We start from the raw sequence: 8,417 nt of genomic DNA on the forward strand, positions 1-8,417 counted from the left end.
ATCCTAGGAAAGTTTGGGTCCCGGAGCCGAATCGATTAGATTGTACAACACCTACAAGTCGACTTAGTCTTCCCTACTAAACAACATGCATGGTCTAATGAGACTCGAGTTGGGTTATGTCTTACAAGTCTCATTGAAAAGATAGGAGATGGTGGTAAATGCAAGGATTCATAGGCTTAGCATTTCATCAAACATAACATGTGCATGAGTTGAGATCAAAACAAGCAAGCAAATAAACCATGAAAGCATATTAATTTAAGCATGAATCATTCCCCATGTTGGTTTCCCCTAATTACCCATTAACCCTAGCTAAGAGACTACTCACTCATTATCATATTGATCATGCTAGCAAGGTTGTCAATCATACTAACAAAAGGAAACATGATGAACAAATGAAAGTAATTAACAATAATTAAAAAGGGATTAAGAGATTTTACCTATTAATGATTCCAATAATAAAGCAAAGAATAAAAGAAGTACTTGATGCTTGATTGAGAGGTTGTCAATCTCCCAATAATAACCCAAATAATCTTCAATTACCCAAAATAAAGTATGAACAAAAGAGAGATTAAGGAAATAAAACTTGTATTAGAACTTGATTAATTGTTGATTACAATACTAAAGAGGGATTTGATTGATATTAAGTACTCTAAATATTGATAAGAAGAACATACTCTTCTAATTATACTAATGGGGTATTTATAGTGGAAATTAAGGGGATGCATTAGGGTTAACTAAGGGCTAAACTAGTAATTACACTTTTTAGATTGAGCAGGGAGGAGCCGGTATTTTTTGAAGGAAGGGCTTCTCTCTTTGTAGCTTGGAGAAGACGAAATTGCGCTGTACAGGAATCCGTGCGTTTTGGAGTCGGGACGGGCGGATTCTGGCGGTGGAACACGGGCGTCTTTAGGTGAATCCGGGCGGATTCTGGTGGCTGCAAATCCGAGCGTCTTAGGGTGAATCCGCTCGGATTGCTCTTCTGGAGGACGGGCGGATTGTGCAGAAACCGCACGGATTGTGCCTCAGCAACATTTCTTCTTCTTTTATTCCCTTTTCTTCATAAATTCCTTGGGGATTTCCTTGGGGACTCAAGGATCCTTTCTCAACATTGCTCATCTACTATAATATGTACAAAGGCCTTCTAATCTTGTCTCTCCTTGATGCATGGTCATTGAATTCAATCAAATTAGTCTCGTTTTGCCATAAAAATGCAAGATTCTTACTCCTTTCCTACCAAGGGATCAAAATCTCAAAGAATATGCAAAACAAAGAACTAAAGACAATAAATGACCCAAATATGCACTAAAAAGCATGGGAACAAGGCTAATTCGGGGGCTAAATATGCGCTAATTATGGTCACATCAAATATCCCCAAACCGAACCTTTGCTCGTCCCGAGTAAAGAGGTGACAAAGACTAGGACCATTATTTAAACTAACCTAATAACATAGCCGATATGAGACAATTAGCGGGTCTCACTCCGCCCCTTCAACTCACAACAAGACAACCATGAGGTAGGATGCCTTCTTGCAAGGCAAGGTGGGTCTTGCCAAAATGGCGACACATCCAAACATTAAAGCACACAAAATCAAATAATGGATGCATCTACAAAAGGAGTAGCCACTTCCTCAGCAAGTGGCGGAGGCAACTAAGAGAGAACAAATTTAAGAGCATGTAATCCTTCACAAATACTAGTTCAACAAATTACTAAGGCTAAGAGGATGGCACTAAATCACCTCCAAATGGTGTTAAACTAGACTACTTTCGTCCTCAATTTCCAAATACTTTCGTCAAGAGCGATCAGATGGTGGTGGAATGAAGATCCATATGATGCTAGTAGCATATGACATGACAAGTCTCGAATTCTCTACAAAAGTAAAGGTCATGGATCGTCCCAAGCTCGACAAAGTGGCTTGACAAAAGTTTTTTTTGGGAATGAAATGCTCAAATCTTTATACGCAACGGTGGATATGACTAGTATTCAAAATTTGTCCTCATTTCACTTTCACATTTCAAAAATTTAAGATGGGGTTTGTCCGTTCCGGGCTACTGTCCTTTGCTTTCGCCAATCGCTTATTAGGCAACCGGTTAACCTCTAGACAATAGCTTTTCGGGGTGATAGTCATTCTGTCTCTAGGCGGCCGAGTTCACAACCGTGTGGGGGCCCAATTCATTGGATCCCGCACCAAAGCACATCGAAGTGGTACGCCTCCATCAAAACAATTAAATTTCTCAATATTCAACAATTCATAACATTTGAGGTTTCCTTGGTATTAAATTACTTCCACATGATAAAATTCTTTGAAATGAGCACTTCAAGCTTATTGATAGAAAATATTTTTGGGTTGCCTTACCACAAGGTAAATCAAGGTCACCTAGACAAGTTAACCAAGTCCACATCGCATCACGGGGTTGGATAGGGGACTCACATGCAAACCCTTGACTAGGCTTTGGGTTATGGGTCAAAAGACACTAGTATGACACTATCAGCTAGGGTGTTTTACAACCATTCTAGTAGGCAAAGTCTTAAGTTGAAAAAGTATTTGTAATGGCTTAGTTGCTTTTGTCAAAGTTCTCAATTAGGCACTTTTCAAAACTTTTATTTAAAGGCAACTACATGCAATGATGCAACTAATATAAACATCCTAATGCAAGTGATTCTATCAACTAATATGACATATAAACTAAATGCAAGTCCTAAGTTCACATTGTTATACCGCATCAATCAAAATAAAGCCACATAGTCATTAACATAAAGAGGAAAAAGGAGATTGGAAATATCATACCATGCGGTCTTCATGATCTTCATGTCTCGGATGTGGCGTAGTTGATCAATGTGAACAAAGATAGAAGAAACACAATATATACAACAATATACAATATATATATATAACTACACTATAAAAGGAATAAATATGTTTTTGGGTTTTTCAATTTTCAAATTTTTATGGTTTTTCGAAATTTTTCAATTTTTTTGGATTTTTGAATAAAAGTTAAGTTAGAATTCCCCATCCCCACACTAATATGGGCATTGTCCTCAATGGCCAAAATGATGGGAAAAGATGCAAACATAATGCATGATTTCTACACTAAATGCAATCTACACTAGTCTATACTACATGATGCATGGTTTTTGTTTATGACGGAGAGGATAATTTAGATTACCTCCCGTTGTGTATGCATTAACTTCCCCAAACCGATCTTGACATTATTGCTAATGTCCAAGGATGGGTGTAGTTCATGCACACACTATGCAATGCATGAAACTAATTTGTCATTTTGGATTTTGAAAGGTGGGAACAATAAAATGAGAACACCTCAAAAGGTACCGAGGTGTGAGTCCTCTATGGTGCTAGGACTACTCCAACAATGATCAAGAAAATTAAATAAATAGAACAAAGAGAGAAATAGACAAACCTTGAGAGGGTAGGAGCCTCCAAAGCTTGCTAATCTTCCATCATATCATCACTATCATCATCTTCCTCATTAGAAGTGGTCTCATTGCCACTTCCCTCTTTACTTGTTTCTTCACTTTCTTCTTCACCTTGTTCATCATCCCCTTATCCTTCTTCACTAGCTTCTTCAACAATGTTATTATCAACTTTTTCATCATTACCAACAACCTCATCATCACCCGGAACAACCCTAGATGCACTCCGAAATAGGACCTCCTTATCCGCCCAACTAGGCAAAGGACACGATGGGTCAAGTAGTCCTTGCCTAGCTAAGTGTAAGAGGGGTGGGTATTTCAAGTTCACCCTTTTGTTGTTGGATAATATACTCGGCCTCTTTTGAAAGGGGAAGTAGATAATTGGTCCGGTGGACACTCAATCGGCAAATCTTTGAAGGCAAAGTGAAAGAACTAGCCTCACTAGTGAGCCATCCATACTTGGTGTCAAGAGGGTTATGGGCAACCCACTTGTACTTGTGTATCATAGTATGCAAATCAACAAGATGACCACTTTATTTCGCCTCATACTTGTTATCTTTGTTGAAGTTAGGATCAAAGTATTTAGCTAGGATAGTGACTAGGCCTCCATTCACAATAACGGTAGTGCCTTTCTTCCCACAATCAATGTTGAGCCATCTATCCACCAATAGCCTTAGAAAGTTGAAAGGCTTGGTGTGTACTCTTCCAATGTTCAAAGCCGACTCAAGGAGAACAAAATCGAGTTTGGTGAAATGATTGGTGTCTTTTCTCGCATTGATGGTGTTGCCTACGACCTTGTGTCATACTCTTATGCCCGGGTGGTGGACTAAAAGAGCACGAGTCGCATGAAAGTCCTCAAATTTCCTTCCGGAAATTGCCTCCCAAAGAGAGTCGGGGTCATATTTACCAACATTCTTAAAATAACTCGGTTCATCACTAAGACCCAAAGCTTTACCCAATTCCCTAAAGGGGATGCGTCTAATAACATTAGCTAGACGAAACTCAATGGTCTCCATGGTCTCAACCTTGTTAACTTTCAAAGAACTCAAAAATTCTAAGGTAAGGGATGGGTATGTCAATTCTTTTGATTCAAATAATTTCTCCAACCCCATGGCTTTGAAAAAGGCTCTAGTTTGCTCAAGGACACCCAATTTTTCTAAGGTATCTTCACATATAAACTTGGTGGATTGAAATGATTTTCTAGCAAACTTAGCAAAAGTGTCCCTATGGGTTTTGGAAATGAAAGTTACCTCCGGATAGTTTGCAAGTTGATCGATTTCCGGAGTAGTAGATGTTGTTGCACCCATGGGAGGTTGTTGTTGTTGTTCTACTTATAAGTTTGGGTTTGCTACCACCATAGCCAATGCTTTCTTTGCTTGAAGAGTCTTTTGCCTTTGTGAAAGTGTCTTTGCCTTTGGTGCCTTGGCCTTTGTTGCCTTAGTTGCTCCCTTAGTCCTTGCCATTGATTAATTAACCAAGAAAGAGTGAAAAATATTCAATTTCTAGTGCACCCAAATCGATTTAAAGATGAAAGGCTTTGCCTTTATGAATTCAAAAATCGACTCAAAGGTTGAAGATTTTGTGCTTGGTTTTGATTTTTGTTGAAAAAAGAGTGATTGATTTGTTATTAGAAGGATGTTTTGATTTGATTTTCGTGAATGTAGTTGAGGAATTTTGTTTTTGTGATGGAGAGGATGAGGGTTTTGAGTAGTGTTATGAATGAAGGAATGAAGGAATGAATGTGGGAGGGGTTTTATAAAGCCCGAAAAATTTTGAACTGCAGGGGCAATCCGTGCGGATTCTGCCTTTCCTGGTTTTGGAAAAACTCGCCTAAAGACGGGCGTCTTTAAGGGAAGACGCTCGGATTCGCTGACACGGGACGGGCGTCTCTGAAGAAAGACGGGCGGATTTCAGTCAAGGAATTTTTCTTGTTTTCTTCAGCTAAGAAGACGGGCGTCTTCCTTTTAGGACGGGCGGATTTTCGAAGACGGGCGGATTAGGATATAGGACGCTCGGATTTGCTGACAGTCAAAAATTTCAAAACTGCAGCTCATTTCAGGACGTGCGTCTTTTTCCCAATACGCTCGGATTGTCTGAAGACGGGCGGATTCTCCTGAATCCGCTCGGATTCAACCCCATGTACCCGGATTCAGTTCCATCCGTGCACAATGCATATGCCTTATCATTTGTCCATTCTTCTTCCTATCTTGTGTTCTTCATTGTGGTGGCACTACTAAGGCATGGATAGCCTGGGCAATTGTCATCCCCACACTAAGCTAAAACACTACACATTAATTGAAATTATTAGTCCCTTCCTCACTTCTCTCAAACATGATAATTATCTTGATCAAAATACAAAAATCCAAAAATGACAAAAATGCAATACAAGAATTGAAATGCAAGTTAGGGAGTTAGAAATATTTACAAATGGTGGTTTAGGGAGGACTCTACCAAACTCTCATTCTTGATGAGATGTCAAGGGGGCATGTCCAAGGTGTTGTTGACGTTGCTCAACACCTTGAAAAAGTAATCAAAAGCTTGTTCATTATCATGGTAGAGGTCTTCAATAGACCTTGGCTCTTGTTGTCGGTCTTGATCGATGGCATTACCAATGTAGGGATTAAAAATCCCTTCAAATTCCTCGTCCCAAAGACAACAAACTTCATTAAGTTGATGATTGAAAATCTCTTGATTTGATGGAGACAACTTTCCCATTTCCTTCTCTTGGCCAATGAGGCCATCTTCTTCATTGCTTGTCTTTGATAAGCTTTGCAAGATCTCTTTGTCACAATTCACTTGCTCTTTGAATGGAGTATCTTCAATTTTCTTCTTCCATTGGAGTTCCGACTTCTTCCTTTCATCCTTCCGACTATAATGATCGATCATAAAACACGGTTCATGTAAACGGGGAGCTCTCATAGTCTTGTTAAGATTAAAAGTTATACTATCATCTCCCACTTCTAGAGTGAGCTCACCATGTTTTACATCAATCACCGCACCCGCGGTGTGTAAGAAGGGTCTTCCTAGAATGATTGGAATGTTGGAGTCTTCCTCCATATCAAAAATGACAAAGTCCACCGGGATGAAAAACTTCCCAATTCGCACGGGGACATCTTCCCATATCCCTAATGGTGTCTTCGTAGATCTATCAGCCATTTGGAGTGTGATATTGGTGCATTTAAGATCTCCCATCCCCAACCTTTTACTTACCGAGTACGGCATAACACTCACACTAGCCCCTAGATCACATAAGGTTTTGTTGATCGTGGTGCCGCCAATGGTACACGGTATTGAGAAGCTACCCGGATCCTTTAGTTTTGGAGGTGAACTCCCTTGACGTATTGCACGACTCACCTTAGTGAAGGCGGTAGTCTCAAGTTTCCGGATCGACTTCTTCTTTGTGAGGATGTATTTCATGTATTTCGCATAGGTCGGCACGTGATTGATTAATTCCGTGAGAGGAATTGAGACTTCCAAATTCTTCACAATTTCCATAAACTTTCCAAGTTGGTCATCAAATTTGGGCTTGGCTTGACGACTTGGAAAAGGAAGTCTAATCACAATGGGCTCCTTCTCCTTGACCTTGTCTTCATTTTTCGTTGAAATTTCTTCTTTTGATGATTCTCCATCTTTGGAGTTTGCACAATTTCTTCCTTATCACTAGCTTCCACAACTTCATCCTCAACTTGCTTCTTTGGTGCTTCATACCTTGTACCACTTCTCAAGTGAATGGCACTAACAGTTTCATGTCTTGGGGGATTACTTTGAGGTGGTAATTGCCCCTTTTGTCTTTGTGAGCTTGAAGATGCTAGTTGAGTCAATTGTGTTTCCAACATCTTGGTGTGAGCTAGAATGTTGTTGATGGTGGTTTCTTTTGCTTGACTATCTTTTTGCATTTGAGTGAAAAACTCTTGTTGATTCTTTTGCATTTGGAGGACCGCTTTTTGAACATCAAAACCTTGGTCATTTTGGTTATTGTATGGATTTTGATTTTGGTAACCTTGGTTTTGATTGTAAAAGCGTCTTTGATTTTGGTTTCTCATGGGAGGTGGGGTGTATGTTGTTTGAGGATTTTGAACATTTTGGCTTTTGTATGAGAGATTTGGGTGAAACTTGGTGTTTTCATTGTAATAGTTGGAATAAGGGGTACCACTCTTGTATGCTTGGAAAGCATTCACTTGTTCATTTGTTCCCCTACATTCATTTTGGTCATGTCCCAAAGTTCCACAATTCTCACAAATTCCACTTGGGATTGATGAGGATGCCGTCATGGCATTAACATGATGCTTTGATGATTTTGAGGTTTCTTCAAGTCTAGCCATAGCTTGTTCAAACTTCAAATTGATTGTGTCAATGTTAGCACTAAGTTGAGCACCCAATTGAGTAACGGAGTCCACTTCATGCTTTCCTCCTCTAGTAGCCTTGCGAGGTCTACTATATTGTGAGTTATGGAACGCCATTTCCTCAATCTTGTTCCATGTTTGATTGTCATCAACTTCGGTGAACATTCCATTTGATCCCATGTTGAGAATGTTCCTTGAATCTTCATATAAACCGTTCCAAAATTGTTGTACCAAGAACCATTCGCTAAGTCCATGGTGAGGACATGAGCGACAAATTCCCTTGAACCGCTCCAAAGCTTCATACAAATATTCTTTATCCCTTCGCTTAAAACCCATAATTTGAGCTCTTAGCATGTTAGTCTTTTCCGGTGGGTAGAACTTTTTGTAGAAAGCTAGAGCCAACTTCTTCCAAGAATCTATTCCGAGAGTGGCCTTATCAAGGCCCTTCAACCATTGTTTCGCGGTGCCGATTAGAGAAAAAGGAAATAAGACCCATCGAATTTGGTCTTGAGTCACACCGGTTTGAGAAATCGCATCACAATAGTCACAAAAGGTTTCCATATGAGAATGAGGGTCTTCACTAGGCATCCCCCCAAATTGGCTCCTTTCAACTAATTGGATAAAGGCGGATTTGGCAATAAAATT

At 39.7% G+C, this 8,417-nt stretch overlaps 1 non-coding gene across 1 annotated transcript; it reads left to right on the forward strand.

Moving 5' to 3' along the window:
* Positions 1–8,019: 8,019 nt before the first annotated feature.
* Positions 8,020–8,126, forward strand: LOC141597792 (small nucleolar RNA R71). Its single transcript, XR_012523007.1, has one exon. It is a non-coding gene; the product is annotated as a small nucleolar RNA R71 (small nucleolar RNA).
* The last annotated feature ends 291 nt before the right edge of the window (positions 8,127–8,417 follow it).

The sequence above is a fragment of the Silene latifolia genome, chromosome 8 (assembly GCF_048544455.1).
Source record: "Silene latifolia isolate original U9 population chromosome 8, ASM4854445v1, whole genome shotgun sequence".
Classification (NCBI taxonomy): domain Eukaryota; kingdom Viridiplantae; phylum Streptophyta; class Magnoliopsida; order Caryophyllales; family Caryophyllaceae; genus Silene; species Silene latifolia.